Source organism: Eucyclogobius newberryi, unplaced genomic scaffold (assembly GCF_026437365.1).
Source record: "Eucyclogobius newberryi isolate DKJ021-1_F unplaced genomic scaffold, fEucNew1.0.hap1 SCAF_1, whole genome shotgun sequence".
Classification (NCBI taxonomy): Eukaryota; Metazoa; Chordata; class Actinopteri; order Gobiiformes; family Gobiidae; genus Eucyclogobius; species Eucyclogobius newberryi.
In genome coordinates, this window is record NW_027315723.1 from 10,005,075 (window position 1) to 10,024,585 (window position 19,511).

At 37.8% G+C, this 19,511-nt stretch overlaps 1 protein-coding gene across 1 annotated transcript in view; it reads left to right on the forward strand.

Moving 5' to 3' along the window:
- The window catches only part of gpr137c (G protein-coupled receptor 137c), an 88,122-nt gene that overhangs the window by 46,941 nt on the left and 21,670 nt on the right, over positions 1-19,511 (forward strand). The gene's annotated exons all lie outside the window — the stretch shown is intronic.

Genomic DNA, 19,511 nt, shown 5'->3' on the forward strand with positions numbered 1-19,511 from the left:
TGCAACTGTGAATCAACATTATGACTAATTTTCACAAACCACAAACTGTGCTGTCCTCGTCATTATTTGAGGTACCGTAAGTTCCTGAACCTGAGCAGTGAGCGGATTTATCTCACACCTATAACTACATTTGCAAGATCACAGTGTTTAATGCCGCTTTGACAGGAACAAGTGCAAATACATACAGTACTTCTGACTGATAATAAACCAAATATTAAACCTGTTTGTTCTATGTTTAGACGCACTCAGAATGACAAGTATTGTTTGGGTTTCGCTTCTAAAATCAACTCTGTCAAACTGTCAAAGGAAAACCTACTTTTTGTCTGTGAGGAGTGTGTGAGACTGGTCTAGACACGCCTCGGCCGCCACCACCTCCACCACCTCCTGCCGGCAGCCACAGCATGGTTTGAAATTAAAACAATTGGCAACTGACAGAATGAATGACTTGCAAAATCGATCAATTAGCTGATCCGTAAGATACAAACATGATAGTTACAATTCTCAGGTAGCTGTAACTGTAAGAGCTAGAAAAGACATGTCAATATTTTCAAAGAGTTGAATCTCCAGGGGGTGCACGGTGGCAAAGGCGGTTAGCGCTCTTGCCTCCCAAGAAGGAGATCATGGATTCGATTCCCGGACCAGACCAACATCACATGATCTCTCTGGGTGGAGTTTGCATGTTCTCCCCGTGTTTCCGTGGGTTCTCTCCGGGGTTTTCCGGCTTCCTCCCACCGTCCAAAGACATGCATGTGTTAGGTAAAAATTGGTAACTCTAAATTGGCCCTAGTGAGAGTGAACTGTCTGTAATGTCTGTGTCTCTGTGTTGGCCCTGCGACAAGTTGGCCACTGTCCAGGGTGTACCCCGCCTAAGGCCCCAGTCACCCGCGACCCCGAAAGGGAACAAGCGGTAGAAAATGGATGGATGGATGGATGAATCTCCAGGAATTTTCAACTTAACAGGGTGTGTCATCAGAGTACTCGTGCGGTGCAGTAAATAAACCGTTTGGAGCTCTAGAGAAGCCACTCACAAGTCCAATAAAGTTTTGATGAGGCTGACATCATCTGCTTAAGCTAACTTTGGGATGTGTGTTGAGAAGAAACAAACAAACAAACTAAAAAAACAAACTCTAATATATTTCACTATCTGCGTCTAACAGTCAAGTATTTAAGCTATTGTAAACCTGGAAAAAAGCTGTTGAGCTGCTCACATGCTCAAAAAGGCATGCATGCAAATACGAGCCTAACCCTAAAACTAAACATATATTTAATGAGTCAGTCCAAGCTATGTGAAGCAAAAATAATGAGAACTTATTTACACACATGGCACACATGGTACAATTTGTTATATTTTAGAGAAGTTTAAGTGCATTTTTATAGAAATCTCATTGGTATTGGATTGATATTGAGATACTTGCCATAGTATTGCTAGGTAGGGGACTGAACAAAAAAATCACTGGGTTTGTGAGAATTAGAGAGAAAACCTACTTCCCCCTTTTGTGGTTAAAAAATGGGTAATGCAGCTTCAAAGTTACAGTTGGAATAAATACTAAATCAGCGCTCAATTTCCTACTAAAGTGTCTTTTGTGCAAACTAGGTTCATTTGCAGCTTTGTGGTCCAAAAATGCGTGTGTGCTGCCAACTATGATTAAACTCTCCCACTGCAATTGAAGAGGCCTATGATATCGCATGCCTCTGAGACACACCTGCAGGGGCGGAGTTTGAAGTCCAGACCCCGCCCCTCCTCCTCCCCCACCCTCCATAGTAATCTCCATAGTCCAGAGTACCTGGAGGGTTAGTTTATAGTGCATGATTTAGTCACTCCACCATGACACCATCTTAGTTTCTGTATCACTAAATACTTTCATAAACAAAATAATGCAGCAGTTTGAATTCTTTCATAAACATAAAGTAATGCAGCAGTTTAAATTCTTTCATAAACATAAAGTAAAGCAGCAGTTTGAATTCTTTCATAAAAATAAAGTAATGCAGCAGTTTGAATTCTTTCATAAACATAAAGTAAAGCAGCCGTTGACAATGAATAAATATGGCTCATGCACTGTACATTAACCTTGGAGATCCCTGACCATTTTAAACGGAAGTCTCCATTGATAACCCTTTGATAAGACTTTTTAGTGGTATGAAATATGACCAGTTCTCTTCCCACGCTCTGTCCCCCACTGACCGGAAAAACAACCACAACAAGACACTGACAATGTCAATAGACTCCAGGAGCTTGATAAAACCTGTAACATTTAAGTATAAAATTATTCTAAAGCTATTTTGTCTAAGTCACAAATAAGTCTTTGTAAAGCTGATTCGGGTTGAAATACATTTCATTTGGCACAAAGATCTTTTAAAATTGCATTATGCGGGGACAAATGTATAGCTTGAGCAGTTTATTTTATCTGGTCGCTCTCTACGAGATAAAAATCTACAAGCATTTCTGGCAACGTCTTCTTTTGGATCGATGAAGTGAAGGTTGAAGATGCCTGGAGGGCTTAGTTCACTATAAACCAGTTGGTGGCACTTGTTTATGACCTATTGAATCAAATGAAATAGGGTTAACTTGGTCATTTTGTTCATGTAAGTTTCCATTTGTGTCTTAACGTAATATTTTGTTGTTGAATTATTTAAAGATGCACTATGTGACTTTTCGGGTGGAGTGTGTGTCCCCTGCTGGCCTCCATGGAGATGTTATTGCCTTGGCTGAAAAGTTCCACAATATGCCATTAAACATATCTATACATTTTGTATTTACTGAATTGAAGGAGTTTATATTGCTCCAAAACCTTCAAAAACAAGCATTCTTGGTCTAGTGCCTCATGCATTGTCTCCATGGAAATAGATATTTTTAATGCCCTAAAGTGGAACATTTTAAGCAAAGAAAAAACACTCAATAAAGACAAGCAAAAGGTGGACCGAAAAAGGTACTTTGAAGCCTGTCAGTGCTGCTTCAAGTGTTTTATGTCACATGTGTTTTTTATTTCATGGAGTTTATGGGTAATACATGGTGCAGAGGTAAAAAATAGATCACAGTTTACAATTCGAGCAACTGATGTAGGAATAACATCTTTTTTCATCTTTCATTACGGCTTTGTGCTTTATTTGGACTGGGTTCAACAGTGATTATGTTCATATGTCAGTGGGGTTGGTCCTGCCATGCTCCAACTAAAACAAAAGAAGCAAAAATCGTTGTCTGAAACTGAACAAGAGCCAAGCAAAAGTGATATTTCTTCTATCATGTCTAAATATTGTCATTATTCTGTTTATACTCTTTCTGCTCCCTGATATACAATCAAGCTCAACCTTGATCACTCTCCATCCCAAACTTCCTGTCCCGTTCTTGTCTTGTTTGACCCCTTGCTGTCCATAAATATTGATAGACATGCTTATCGGTCAATGCCTTTGCTCCAGTACTCCCTGTGAGGTTTCCCCTGAGAACCGGGCTCAAATAATAGGCCGTGTCAAGACGGCTTTGGAGTTTTGGTTTAGTCTCTAAGATTTTTGGTCATTTGAAACTACTCTCCAGCTACTCTCTGGCAGGATCAGCCTTAATTTCTCAAAAGCATTCAAGTTGTAGCACGCTGTTCTTGGAATTCAAACATACATAGTTTGTCCAGAAATGTCAGTGCAGCACTGATACAAGGGTCACACATTGATTAAAATGAACAAACAGATCATAGTTGAGGATGATTACCTTTTGTAGCCATTCAAAATTGTTTGCGTCAACCTGCGTGCATGTTATCAAGCGAAAATCAGCAGGGTATGTAAACTTTTGATTAAGGTCATTTGGGTAGTTTCTGTTGTCACTATGAGTTAAAAAGAGTAAGCACATTTGTTTGATAGTAAATGGCCTCATCCAACCACTAACTATGTGTGAAAGACAAGTTTTTGTGTTATCATTCATATTTTCTGAAAATTACAAATTCTGCCAGGGTATGTAAACTCATGAGCACAACTGTATATTCTAATATAACTAATTTCTGATTAATTTTGATAGTTTTTATTGTCCAAGAAGGAATGTCTTTGTCTTTTGTTTATGCGTTCCTAATAAATGCAAATAAATGCTATATAAGTTTACTATCATATTCATTTTCATAGTCAAACAGGTGGCACTTTTAAATTACAGTAAATGGAATATGATAAAATGCGGAGCTGGTGGATTTTAATATTAAATGTGGAAAAAACAGAAAGAGAGTGTTAAATAATACATGAAGAGTGTTGAATAGACTCAATGGGACAATCATCTAGCAAATTAAATCAATTGTATTTTTCGACAGGCGTGTGTATTGTAAAGCATTTTTTTAAATTAATCATATCTGTCAATGTTTGTTTTCTCTGGCCATTGTTGAGTAGGCTCCTTTGAAATAAGCACTGTTTTTGCACTATATTAGTTTAGTTGGCAAAAATAAGAAACGAAATCTTCTCATCATTTGTTTTTCATGTTTAGCAGCACACGTTGTCCTTTGGTTTTGGCGCGCACAATCAGTCCATAATTTGCTCCTTAAACACATCCAGCCATCTTGCCATAATTGGTTTTGTGAGGCAGAATACAAAACGTAAAATTTGTATTGTGTCCCAGAAATTTCCCAAGCTTTCCATATCCATAATGAATTTGAAATCTTTATTCACCAAAATACTGAGACATATAACACATATATTTCTTACGTAGATTATGAACGTCACGAGCTGTAAAACACACAAAGATACAGTGAGAGCGTGCGCTGCCTTTTAACCTCTTGTTTAGAGCAAAAATAAAACAAAAAGAAAAAACGTGTCATGATTAAACACACATTAAAGGACACAGGAGAGCGCTGTATTCACTGGACGAAAGAAGCTATTACAGTCACTGATGAATAATGAATAGTTCTTGCTATTGCTAAAGTTTATGAGGAGCCAAGCCCTGTCCGTCTACTCTGATTGGCTGCGGTAAAGTTTAAAATTATATATTCAAATCATGAACCCCCAGCTCAGGACTTCTTAAAAGGGGCGCCTAACGGGGGAGAAAGCTCAAAACTCAGAAAGCTCATAACACTTTTCTGCAAATAAGCCAATAGCTATATTCTAGTATTCATTACAGCATATGGGGCCTTCATTGTACGTTATATTCCTCTATTTTGTGTGTTTGACCAAAAAAACACACACATATTCTATATAATGGTTGAGCCCGCTCCGCTACTTCAGCCCCTGAGCTGCTGAACCTGCACGAGACAGAGGGGAAATGAGAGGGAGGAGAGCGGTGCAAATGTGCCTTTATGGTGCTTTGTCAACATATTTTATTTATTTCCACCACTGTCTGGATAGATTAACTTATGCGAGATATTCAATTGGTCAAAATATCTAAATTGTGCTTTACAGTTGTATTCATACTTCAACTGAATGGCGATGAGCTACTAAAATGCACAAAATCACGTATGAATAAGTGCAGTTATGGGTAAAGTCCAAAAAATGTGTCTATTATAAAGAGTTTTCAGGGCCCCCAGAATTTCTAGCGGCGCTCCTGCCTCTTGACCTCAACATCAAGAACCACAGCCATAGAAAATTAACAGAAAATAAGAAGTGTTTGCTGCTAGACCACTTGGATCCTTGCAACTGCAACACTGCAACACGACATAAGAGCTTACCAATGTGATGTCCAGAATCAATACCAAGACAAAGGAGTTGAGCTGAGACACTTTAATCTGCTGCGGTGTTCTAGACCATCCTTCCATACGCCTAAAATAGAAACCTCTCTATTTACTCACTCAAGTCGTTTATCATACACAAACATGTCATGTGTGTTTTATGTATGGGCTCTATCTATATCTATAACCTTAAACAATATACATCAGGAACACTACCGTCAAAATGTCTGCCACTGATCCTTTGGTATTTAACTTATAATTTATACTTGCCCCATCTCCCATTAATTATGCAAGTTAATTAGGTCTTTTAATAGATTTTAATATGTTTAAAATTGCACAAGGAACGAGGCTGTTGGTTGAATGCAGAAAAAAAGGTGTCATTGTGCATGGAGACACCGTGGGAGTATTGCACTGAAGGGTCGAATATTGATCTTGTTGTAAAAGTGATCAAGTATCCTTGTTTCAAGTCTCAGCGGAGCACAGACGTGACACAAATAACCAATCTCACTGTTTATAGGCTGAACTGAACTGAAGTTAAAATTGGGTTTTGGATTAGATAAACAGCTGCATTTTATGTATTTCAAGAATTGATATATTAAAGTCTTCAGATGCTATTAATGTTACACCCACTCATCTATACTAGGACAGAACATGGTATGGCAGATAAAAGAGTACTTTGATGTGAGCTTGGGCGTAGTGGGACATTCCTGTAGTAAATGGACAGGCAGGAGGATGTTTACCACCTTCGTACATGAGCAGACAAAGGGAGGCACCATGGGGAGGATGTTTTCTCTGTGGTTTTAGTATAAGGACTACTTTCTCATTAAGGTCGTGTGTGTACCCACAAGGCAATACAACTGCAGCCCTGGAGGTGGTCAAGCTAAACAAACATAGTGCACACACACAGAGGGGACATGATAGCTACAACTTGGCTATAACAAAAAAAAAAAATTAATATACCGGTAGTTGAATAATTAATAATACTTTTTGCGTACATGAATCATAATAAAATATGTCAGGGTCAAGAATCCACATAAAGCTATGGGTACAAAGTCTTTTGAATAATCACTGTGTTGTTAATTGATGGTTGATGATGGTTCAGTGCAGTTTGACTTTCAAACTATCATTAACATCAGCCTATAATTCATTAATTTTTAAAGTCAGCTTTTTAAATTAGCTTGTGTCTGAAAAATTACAAGAAAGTTCAACAAATTCTTATTAAAGTCAACAAAGTTCAGTCTTAAGTTAAACGTTGACATAATGCTAGCAATGATAGACTAAAAGTCCAGCACACAAAGTCATGTAAGTTATTGAGTATACTGGGCCCCATCCATATGCTGTTACATCATAATATGCTAGATCTGATAACAAATGCTCTATTGGGCATGGCAGTTTCTTAGCATGGACTAATAATGGGCAGAGGCAGTTTAAGCTAAGCTTAAAACTAACTAAAATTGTAATTAACACTTAATGCAGTACTATTACCATACACATGGAAAGTTCAGAGACTTAATGAGCAATGTTTCAGTTGCTAGTAGATTTCTTATGGTACATTACATTTGATTCTAATTACTAAATGTAATGCTCAACATTGTTTAGTTATGCATATTTTGTTTGGAGTTGACATTAGTTTACATTAGCAACCAGATACAAAACTTAAATGGGTGTAGAGGTGTAGAGATGTTGATGAAAGGCTTTTTGCCAAAGCCTTTTATATATATATATATATAAAATGCTTTAGCAAAAGGCCTGTATTTAATAGTCACTCACCATCTCTAACATCAAATATTGCCTGTTTTCAAATTGCCTAATTTCCATTTGCTATTAACCACTCAGAAGGCCAGACACGTTCATAAATTACCTGTACCTTGGTTTGATAAAGTTTTCTAATATAACAACATGGCTAATAGCCTGTCTGGACACGGTTATGAATAATTTCATGTTTGGCACTAACCAGTGTAATTGGGATTGCCTGTTACACACCATGAGGCTATCAAATGTCTGCAATGACACTGTACAGCCTGCATATCCAGAGGGGGCACTGTTTCATTTATATCTCAGTACTTAGGTCCTAAATTACTTCATTAATGGACTAGGTTGGTAGTAATTAAAGACTGGATCACAGATGCATTTTTATTTAGTTTTAGTTTGTTTTTGACTAGGGCTATTACATATTTTTTCCTCCCAAAAATGGATTGGCTTTCAGATACATTTCTGAGTGTCAGGAAATTGGCAAACGCATGGGTGGAATCCACTTGCATTCAGAACATCTTCTAAAAAGTTGCATATCCAGATTGAGCTAAAAAGCTATTGATCCATTAAAAACACTTTAATGGCAGGAGGTCATTTGTGTTGACAAAAACTGAGTGGAAATAAAAGTTTAGAGGCATTACGATAATGGCAAAGTGTAATCACTGATTATATTCAGAGAGATGTCTTCATTAATAAATCAAATTAAGTCACTTAGAAAATTCCCCAGTGCGTATGTTGTTGTTTTTAGAGAACACTAAAGCCTTTGCTGATTGGATAAAGTGGGACTTAATGGTGTGTGGTTTAGGTGTGACTTCAGTTTCCAGTCAGAGGAGGAGACTGTCAGATGATGGCAGCCTTGGACAAGTGACAAGTACTCAATTTGGAAAAGGCATCAGAAATTCCTGCCAAAGAAAGAAATTATTTACCAGGACTAACCACTAAGGGATCATCTCAAAATGGGTTGAAGCTGAAAAGACTTAATTTTTTTCGTCTCTCTCTGGACCCCCTCCCCCCCCCCCAAAAAGACTTTGTCTGGCTTCACATAAACTTTTACTCGTTGATAAAACAATAGTAGCTTGATAGACCTGCTCACCTCTAGTGAACATCCCTGAACATCCTTTGGTACGTTTTATATTTAGAAGTTATGAACTCTCCAAATAATGTCACCTGTCGCGCATGTTTGTTTACTTAATCCACACGGTCCAAGGGCCCTAGGGGCCCTACGGCACATCCCATTCAACCCGAACTGTGAGATGACCACATTGAGATAGTGTAAGATTATATTGTTTGTTCATACGTTTTCCCTTGGGTTTTGTATTTTATAAGAAATGAGGACATTTCATTTAAAGAGAGGGAAGTATGTAAGATTATATTGTTTGTTCAATTTGGATGGAACTATTTTGTAGGGTGGAAGGATATGGCTCACGGGTGGTCACGTGAGCAGGTAAAAAGGGGAGTCTATTCTCGAGGTGTTGTTGACGCGTTGCCTGTAACGTTCGGAACAAACAATATAATCTTACACAAGTCTCAAGAGGATGAGAGAGTGAGAAACTAATGTTTCTTGTCAAAACCTGTAATTGTCAATTGCCTGAGTTTAGACCTTAGACTTGCTGTCAGAGTGACAGAAGCAGAACACGTGCTTTCGTCTCAGTGAGAATCTCACTTCTTCTGTGATTGGCCGAAACCTCATGTGGGTTTGTTTTGTTTCCTTCTTCCGGTCAGTGCGTAGCATGTTACTAGAGCCAAATCTCTTGATCATTTGCTGCGCCGCGTCTTGCAGCAAAAAAAGGTTTTCCAACTTTTCTGCACCAGCCGCGTTGGCGACAGCGACGCCCGCCCCGCCCCTTGCGCTCCCCCGTACGCTCCCCGTAGCGCCCGCGCACGCACCCGCCCCGCTCCTCGCACGCCGCGCACGCACTCGCCGCCTGATGTTGGCCTAATGCTCGTTGCAGTTTTTTAGCATTTCAAAACAATTACTGCCACAACGATGTATTAAAGCTTCAAAGCAACAAAAAGACGAAATGTAGGTTCAACCCCCAAGACAAAAATAATAAGTCCTTTCAGCTTCAACCCATTTTGAGATGATCCCTAACCAAATATCGAATGGAATGTCAGTACACAATTGTATATCATTTCAAAACGTTATACAATTTTTATATTATACAGTATAGTCCAGATCTGACTATTGTAAACCTATTCAAGAATGTTTCTTCTGTATCAATTGTTCAAATAAGTATTTTGTTTTGATACTAGTTTTAGACTTGATTTGTATTGTAATCCATAAATACTCACTCAACTTTACCCTCTTTCTTACATCACTTACTGTCTTATTATGTGCTAATTGTTTGGAATTAGGATTACCTTGGCAACCTGGAGACAATTTGTTGGCATCTCAGCGAAAAACAAGAAACTTTATACGCCTCCATATTATATTCCAAGGCAGATTCATTTTACACAGTGAGTCTGTGTTATGTCATGGCACAATTTCAACAACAATAGAAAAAATATGAAAGTAGTAAAGCAAACTGGCCACAAATCTAAGTTCAAGCCCAACACAAACATTGTCAAACCAAGAATTTTGTTTCTTCTTTAATTTTTCTTGATTGTTGCTTAAGTAACACAAGAAGTAATTTCATTTAATTTGTCTGTCCACTCTGAAGAATACATTCCTGGAAGCTCAGAATGTTTCTTAATAAAGCTGTCAGCAATAAAAGGACATCATTTTTTTTGCTGATGAATTTTCTGATGAAACCAGTTTTTGACAAACCCAATTCATCAGGTTGCTAGTTTTGGAGCAAGTTCTAAGACGTTGTTTTGAATTGTTTGGCGGACAGATGGAGACATGTATCAACAGTGCAGGCTTTGCTCCTGACTCATGAATCAGAATCAGAAAAGTTTATTGCCATTGTCAGTGTCCAAATTTCACAAACTAGGAACTTGCTTTGGTGTTAAGGTGCAACATACAACAGTGAATATTATAAATATTAATAAAAGCAAGATATATCAATTAGGCATTCATTTAAAAACAAATGACATAAACTAAGATAAAAAAAGACTTTAGTGTCTTGTCTGAGTATTGAAAGTATTCATGAGTCCAACGGCAGAGGGAAAGAAACTGTTCCTATGACGGGAGGTTCTGGTCCAGATGGACCGTAGCCTCCTGCCTGAGGGGAGTGGCTCAAATAGTCTGTGTCCAGGGTGAGAAGGGTCTGCTGTGATCCGACCTGCTCGTCCCAGGGTCCTGGAGACGTACAGGTCCTGCAGAGATGGAAGTCTGCAGCCGATCACCTTCTCAACAGAGCACACAATGCACTGTAGTCTCTGTTTGTCCCTGGCTGTGGCTCCAGCCTACCACACGGTGATGGAGGAGGTGAGGATGGACTCAATGATGGCCGTGTAGAACTGCACCATCATCTGGACTGGCAGCTTGGCCTTCCTGAGCTGCTGCAGGAAGTACATCCTCTGCTGGGCCTTCTTGATGAGGGAGCTGATGGTGGGCTCCCACTTGAGGTGCAGGGTGATGGTGGTGCCGAGGAAGCGGAAGGAGTCTACGGTGGTGATGGGGGAGTCTGTTAGGGTCAGGGGGGGGCTGTGGGGTTGTGACTTTATGAAGTTCACGATCATCTCCACTGTCTTCTGGGTGTTGAGCTCCAGGTTGTTACCACTGCACCAGGACACCAGCCGGACCACCTCCCTCCTGTAGGCGGACTCATCCTTGCCGAGATGAGCCAGAGAGTGGTGTCGTCCGCAAACTTCATCAGTTTTACGGAGTCGTCAGGCACGTTGAGCTGGGAGAGCTTGGCCTGGAGGATGGTGTTGAACGACGAGCTGGACAGGACCGAGTCAACAAAGATTTAGACAGTTTCTTCCTATTTTCCATAAACAACACACAGTAGTTAAAATATATTCTATTTATTGTTCAGTCTACCTTTCTCCTTGTTAAACATTTACCCTGCTACTAAAAGTCCACTCTTAAAAGTGACCAATGGCTGTAAACGTCATAGATAAATACAATCATGTTGCCAGATAAGAAGAGGAACTTGCTACTGTGAATGACAGTAAATCATTGTGCGTTTATTTAGCTCAACGATATAAAATAGTCCGTAGCAGTGGTGGTGGTGGTCAAATTGGATAATGGTTGCAGTAGGCCCCATAGCAATTTAACCCATTTGTTGCAGTTGTTATAGCAGTAGAATAAGTAATTCCAGTAGAACTAGATAAGCCAAGGCAACTCTGCCTAAGCTCTTTCCAAATCTCCTCCTTTATTTTGAATGGCTTCAGTCCTACAACAAGGATGGCCTTTCCCTTTGTGGTTGTCATGACTGAAGCGCCTACGTCCTGTTGCTCTTTGTTCATCAGGCTCTATAAAAAGCAGAAAATAGGTATTGAGGGCAAGTCTTAATTTAGCAAGGCAGAAAGTCCCAGGTGAAATGTAAAATGAATACAGCTAGTGACACTATTCAATAGCAAAACAGCTTTTTAGTGTTAGAAAATACTACTTAGAAGTTTTAGACTAAAGCTGGGGTTCTGTGATTTTCAAACCGTAAAAAGAGGAAATGGATATTTGAATATATCCAACTCTATAGCTCTCCTACAAATCCTTTGTATTTGTATTATCTTTTAGATGAATATACAGCTTCAGAACAGTGACAAAACGTCTGACTGAAAAGTGAAGTTGGGGAGGATCATCCAAGTGTAGCCAATCAGAGTGTGGCTTTCAGCTCTTACTTACTAGTTAAAAATAAATAAAGTACTCTATTATTACCTGCAAATAACACACAATAGTCTAATTTTGTCACAAAGTTCTGCTTTTACAATAAACTCTTTGGTGGCAAATTAATTCACAAAAACAAAAGAAAAAGATCAGGTACTTGAGCTTAAGAAAGGTTTTGCGATCATGTCTACAAATACAGTACAGACCAAAAGTTTGGACACACACTGCAGAGTGAAGGCAAAAGGGCCAACAAGTGCTAAGCATCTCTGGGAACTCCTTCAAGACTGATGAAGACTATTTCAGGTGACGACCTCTTAAAGCTCATCAAGAGAATACCAAGAGTGTGTGAAGCAGTAATCACAGCTAAAGGAGGCTACTTTGAACAACCTGGAATATAAAACATATTTTCAGTTGTTTCACACTTTTTTTAAGTATATAATTATATGTGTTAATTCATAGTTTTGATGCCTTCAGTGTGAATCTACCATTTTCATAGTCATGAAAATAAAGAAAACTCTTTGAATGAGAAGGTGTGTCCAAACTGTTGGTCTGTACTGTATATTTTGTGTTTATTATGTTATTTTTTACTATGAAAAACTGTATTGTATTGCTGTATGGAACATGTAAGTTCCTTGGATCCTCTGGGATTGAAAAGTACAACTTGTAGTCACCACTTGCTTTTTCATTTATGCATTTATACTTCATCATTCATTTTGAATCATAATAAAATATATTGTGTATCGCAATATCTTAAAATAGCAATTCATATTGTATTGCATTGTGACAGAAGCCTGTCGTCCCAGTCCTAATGTTTAGTTTATATTTGTCAGAAATATCAGTAATTTTGGTAGGAGAAAATGTATGTAACTTTTTATAGTTTGAGTAATTTTGATAACTTTATATTTAGTTTAAGTCAGTAAAAAATATATGGATGAAAATATGGCAAAAATATGATGTTCTCAAATGCTATTTTAAAACAATGGCTGAAAATAGAGCCAGTTGTGCTTCAATGAGGTACAAACTGCCCCTGTGAAACTGTGAAGAGGTGAAATCCTTCTAAGTGCATTTTATTAAATTTATTACATAATTCTGGGAGGAGACACAGTAGCAAAGATAGGCGAGTGGATTTCAGGAAATTCGGTACATTCAGAAGCGAGAACCGCAGTAAAAATACAACTTTGGTTAAATCCTTTTCCCGTCTTCCAGGACTTGAGGCTGGAGATTCCCAAGCTCCTGTCTGGCACTCACACAGCAGCTTTTAAAGGCCATTGAAACCACTAACAAAGGCTTAACGTTGATAAAATCTTCCTGACAGCTGCTCAATGCTATCAAGGGATTCAATGGGTTTAGCCGTTTGAAAAATGAAAGATAACAAACACAGGCAAGAAACTGATTGACATTTAAGAAACCAATACTAAAACTACAATATTTCTGTCCAAAAGAGGCATAAAGCCAAAAGTGGTGTTTAGAGAATCTTAAATGCATGTATGACTTTCCCCACAGACAGGAAATGGAAGGGAGTAGTTTCCTTGGTAACGCTCTGCATCATCACAGTGTCCAAACATGGCGCTGACCTCAACAGATAAAAATGGCACATATTAAAAATAAATGAAATCATAGATGATAGTAAATGTGTTAGTTACTCATGACTTCCTGAGGATGACAGTTAAATATGACTGGTTAAAAACTGTAGTCCTATAAGTTGGTTTACAACCTTGAAAATGAATAAATGTATTAGTTATTTACTGATTTTGAATTAAAAATAATTTCAAGTACAGCTCAAAAGGTCCCCAGTAATCATGATCCTAGTCTAATCTAGTTTCAACCTAATGTGCTGCGAGTGTGCAATGTTGTATAACTGCAACGTTTTCCATTTATAATCCTTATACTAACCATTTGTGCCGTGAATTATAAACGGTTTGTGTTGATTGTTAATATCTCCAAGAATCAGATGTATTCTAAGCAAACTGTCTGAATGAGAGGTTCATTTTCAGTTAAATTATGGCTACGGCTTTGATAATTACTGTCTTGGAATCTACTGCTATTCAAATCAGCGAGAAAGAGAGGAAAGGAGTGACCACAAATGTATTTGATAAAGGTGCATTATGTAACATTAGTGGAGGCTGCATGGAATGTTCCACAGGACACTCATCTATCTTGCATTTAGTCAATTGCAGGTGTATTATTGCCAACAAATACCTTGAAAAACATTCTGGGAGGGGGAGGCGCCTTTCCACAGACTTGGTCTGGAGGTGCTACCTTCTTATCTCCATGGAGATAGTAAAGTTAAATGACATTTTGTGGAACACTCTAGGCAAAGTAATATCATCACAAGTAGGTGACTGGCCCTGTGCTAGAAAAATGGCATAGTGCACCTAGTAAATTGCTTTTACTCTTGCCCAATTAGATACGTTTATTTAGTATAGTATATTTTGGTTGTTTACCTTCTTTTTGAAACACACAGCTTCATGTTTAGTCCTGATAGAAATACTTGACTGTGATAGTAACATTAGCAGACATTACAGACAACACACCTCACTGTACATCTGTGTGTCATTGTATAGAGTTTTGTCTCTATTACATGGCCTTGTAATTAAAGCAGATTCCTTCTTCCTGTGCCTGCACGTGCTGCTTGGCTCAACCAGACTCTAGTAATTGTGGCTATAGTATATGCGAACATTTAAAATTCTTCACAGTGAAGTCAATGTTTACAAAATAACTCCATATGTTAGAATCTACGCATCTGTAAAACTACAATATATAACATAAATGGAACAGCTATTGGAAAATATATGTATGACGCATATCAGCTGAATAAAACCCACTAATATCATCACTCACACATTACATATGGGCACCACAATCCAGTTACATAATTGATCTAGGCGCAAACGTTCCCATTGAATGATTATAGTCTCTCCAGGCCACAACAAAATACAATTATTCTATGTTTGTTTGAGGCCGAGGGGGAGGTAAACAAGTCATTTTCCTGGCATAAGACACAGGATATTACTGAGTTTATCCGGCGTAAAAACAGCTGAACTTGTTTTAAGGGAATATTATTAAATTACCGTTAGTGACGATAAACACAACTACTGCTACTGCTACTACTACTACTCTTATTTCATGACCATGATTAGGATTTACATATGTTGCTGGAATTCACAACATTTTTGATTATTTTCAGTTAAATTAAATGCATTTTTCCAAACAATGCACCAAGTAAATTTGACGAGTAAACCTTCTGCTAATAATAATTAATAATAATTCCAACTGCACAATATGCTTTTAACATAACATTTGTTTTATTATATGCTATACCACAAATGTCACTTGTCACTTGACAATGTCAATTGCAGCAGAGCAAAATGTAATCCCCAGAAAAGCCTGAAACGAGATGGTTAAGTTGCTAAAGTACACTAAGTGCCGTTTGTAGGTCTTGGCATAATTGTCATGTGCTACTCTTCTTGATTGGACTTAGATGCTGATGAACCAGATCAGCAAGTATTTAAATAGCAAACACTTAAAAATCCAGTCTTAAATCCCCAGGTTTAAATAGAAATTACAATGGAAAGTGTTAAAAAATGTATCAAGTAGTCATTTTTAAATATAGCAAATTGTACAGGAGGTGGAGGTAGAAGTGTCTGTGTGTTTGATTGGAAATTTGATTGGATTAAAACATATAATGGCAAACGATTTGTACTAGTTTAGTCCTGCTTTTATTCCAGTTCAGCCCAAATATAGGCTCGACGTGACCCTTTTTCGTGGTTTAGTGCTGGTCTTGTTTAGGTTTAATTACAGGTTTAGTTCCAGTTTAGACCATATTATGATGTGTGGAAGCAGAAATAAACTAAATGTAGTTTTTGTGCCAGTCCAAAACCAGCTTAAAGGAATACCGTAAAGTAAATGTAGCTGTTAATGCATGAACATTATAAGCACTTCTTCCACAAAGAAGCTTTATATCAAACTAATATCCATATGCTTATAATAAAATGGAAAATGGCAATCAAAAGAAGATGACCAAGTCCTGGTTTTGAGACATTCAACTATTCAAACAAGTACATCTCCGAAATCAATCTGAAACCAATATTCATTAGAGTTAATCAATTCAGAAAGCAGCGCTTACGCACATAGACTACCAGGAAAAATAACACAGCATTTCCATAACGTTTTGGGGTGATTCCAGTAACAGGAAAATAACAGGAAATACAATATACATTTATAAGTCAATTCCTGTAAATATTCACTCAAATTGTTCTAAATATCACACCACTTTTCACGCTCTCTCTGATTTAATACACAGGCAACAGATGTGGCATCAGCGGAACGTATTTGAAAAAGCTCAAATACCGTGACCAATTGGCACTAGGATTGAGAGGCCTTGAAGTAAACTATTTGAAATAAAGCTTAATTAATTTGAAAGGCTGGCCAGTGAAGAGAAGCAGATGACACAATCAAGATCCTATCAGAGGTTTTCCAGAAAGTCCCCCATAAAAGAGTCTATAAAGTGATTACTCAGTGATGTCAGCAGGTATAATCACTGTTTAAAATCAAGCAGAACCACCGGGGAAAATCACAGCACTAACAAATAAGATGTTTTTGTTAGTGACCTTTTTACGAGACTTACGGTAATGCCAAAAAGTAATCTAATGCTGTAAAATAAACACATAAAAGTGAATAATTAGAGATGAAAACAATGTTTATTTTTGTATAAAATCACAGTCTTTGTTGGTGTATTATATCATACCGGTTTTGACTCAAGTGAGTAATATAGGAATAAATTACAGTCATATTGGAAATGTATAAGTTCTGTACATTGAGGAAAAAGAAAGATTACAGATACATTTTATTTTTATGTAAATGTGAAGCTGAAGTAAAACATTATTTTCACGTGTGCAATCTTCTATTGGGCCATTGTTCCTTTTTGTATTGAATGTTTCTTTATTGTTTAGTTTAAAACAAACAGGTTTTTTAATTGTTAATTGTATATATTGTTAATATATATATATATATATATATATATATATGTATATATGTATATATATATATATATATATATATATATATATGTATATATATATATATATATATGTATATATATATATATATATATATATATATATATATATATATATATATATATATATATATATATATATATATATATATATATATATATATATATATATATATATATATATATATATATATATATACAATTAACAATTAAAAAAACTGTTTGTTTTAAACTAAACAATAAAAAAAAACATTCAATACAAAATCTTTATTTTTCCTCAATGTACAGAACTTATACATTTCCAATATGACTGTAATTTATTCCTAAAGCCCATCCACTCCACAGTACGATCGTCAGAGGGCCAAAGTGGCGAAGAATATGATAAAAGACAATCATAAAATCCATTAAAAAATGTATATATATATATATATATATCGGTGTAATCCCTCATTCGTCCAGGCGTGTTCCATAGTAGAAAAAGCTTCAGTTGTAGTCATCTGGACTCAGTTTGAAAAAATAGACGTTTCGACTCTCATCCAAGAGTCATTGTCAATAACAGAATTTAGGTCGAGAACTCCGATATTAATACTGTTCTGTGGTAAGACCCGCCCATTGGGAGGAGCCTTCCTGAAGTAGAAAGAGTTGTTTGTTTCAACAGAAACTCCCCTTTGTATCTACCGAGCTAGCCTATTCAGAATCTTAATGGGCTATTAGAAACCTCTTTGTCTTTGTGAGACCCTGGCTCGACCACCCTGAGTACCTGATTAGCATCTGAATGTCCTTTACCTTTCCAGGGGTTCAGAATCCCATTATAAATAACAGGAAGATGAAACCTAAGCCCTCCATTTCTGTTTAAAGAAGGTCTTTCTTTTTTAACAAAAATAGCTTCCTTGACTCCTCTTTCAAACCATCTTTTCTCCCTGCTTAAAACCTTCACCTCACCGTCTTCAAACGAGTGATTAGAGGCTTCAAGATGGAGATGCACGGCGCTCTGAGGTCCTGAACTAGTATTTCTTCTGTGCTGATAAAGCCTCTTGTGTAGAGGCTGTTTCGTCTCACCTATGTAACGTTCTTTACAACTTTCTTCACTGCATTGGATCGAATAAACTACATTGCTCTGTTTTTGAGTCGGCAACTTGTCCTTTGGGTGAACCAGTTTTTGTCTTAAAGTGTTTCCTGGTTTAAAATAAACAGGGACTTCGTGTTGTCTAAAAATTCTCTGCAATTTTTCCGACAGGCCAGACACATAAGGGATAGAGACACCCTTCCTTCTCTGTTCAGTTTCCCTTTTGTCCTGCTTCTTGGTTCTCTTCACTCTGTTGAGAGCCCAAGCGGGGTAACCACAGGCTGAGAGGGCATTTCGGACATGTTTTTCCCCTTTCTTCTTGCCCTCTGAGCTGGTGGGCACACCTTGAGCTCTGTGTTGTAAGGTTCTGATCACACCCAGCTTGTGCTGTAGTGGGTGGTTGGAGCCAAAGAGCAGATACTGGTCCGTGTGTGTAGGTTTCCTATATACTTCTATTTGGAGTTTCCCGTCCTCTCCTCTGATCGTGGAACAATCAAGAAAGGCCAAGCGATTCTCCTTAGTGTCTTCTCTTGTAAACCTAATATGTGGGTCCACAGCATTGATGTGATGGCATTGAGGACGGGAAACTCCAAATAGAAGTATATAGGAAACCTACACACACGGACCAGTATCTGCTCTTTGGCTCCAACCACCCACTACAGCACAAGCTGGGTGTGATCAGAACCTTACAACACAGAGCTCAAGGTGTGCCCACCAGCTCAGAGGGCAAGAAGAAAGAGGAAAAACATGTCCGAAATGCCCTCTCAGCCTGTGGTTACCCCGCTTGGGCTCTCAACAGAGTGAAGAGAACCAAGAAGCAGGACAAAAGGGAAACTGAACAGAGAAGGAAGGGTGTTTCTATCCCTTATGTGTCTGGCCTGTCGGAAAAATTGCAGAGAATTTTTAGACAACACGAAGTCCCTGTTTATTTTAAACCAGGAAACACTTTAAGACAAAAACTGGTTCACCCAAAGGACAAGTTGCCGACTCAAAAACAGAGCAATGTAGTTTATTCGATCCAATGCAGTGAAGAAAGTTGTAAAGAACGTTACATAGGTGAGACGAAACAGCCTCTACACAAGAGGCTTTATCAGCACAGAAGAAATACTAGTTCAGGACCTCAGAGCGCCGTGCATCTCCATCTTGAAGCCTCTAATCACTCGTTTGAAGACGGTGAGGTGAAGGTTTTAAGCAGGGAGAAAAGATGGTTTGAAAGAGGAGTCAAGGAAGCTATTTTTGTTAAAAAAGAAAGACCTTCTTTAAACAGAAATGGAGGGCTTAGGTTTCATCTTCCTGTTATTTATAATGGGATTCTGAACCCCTGGAAAGGTAAAGGAC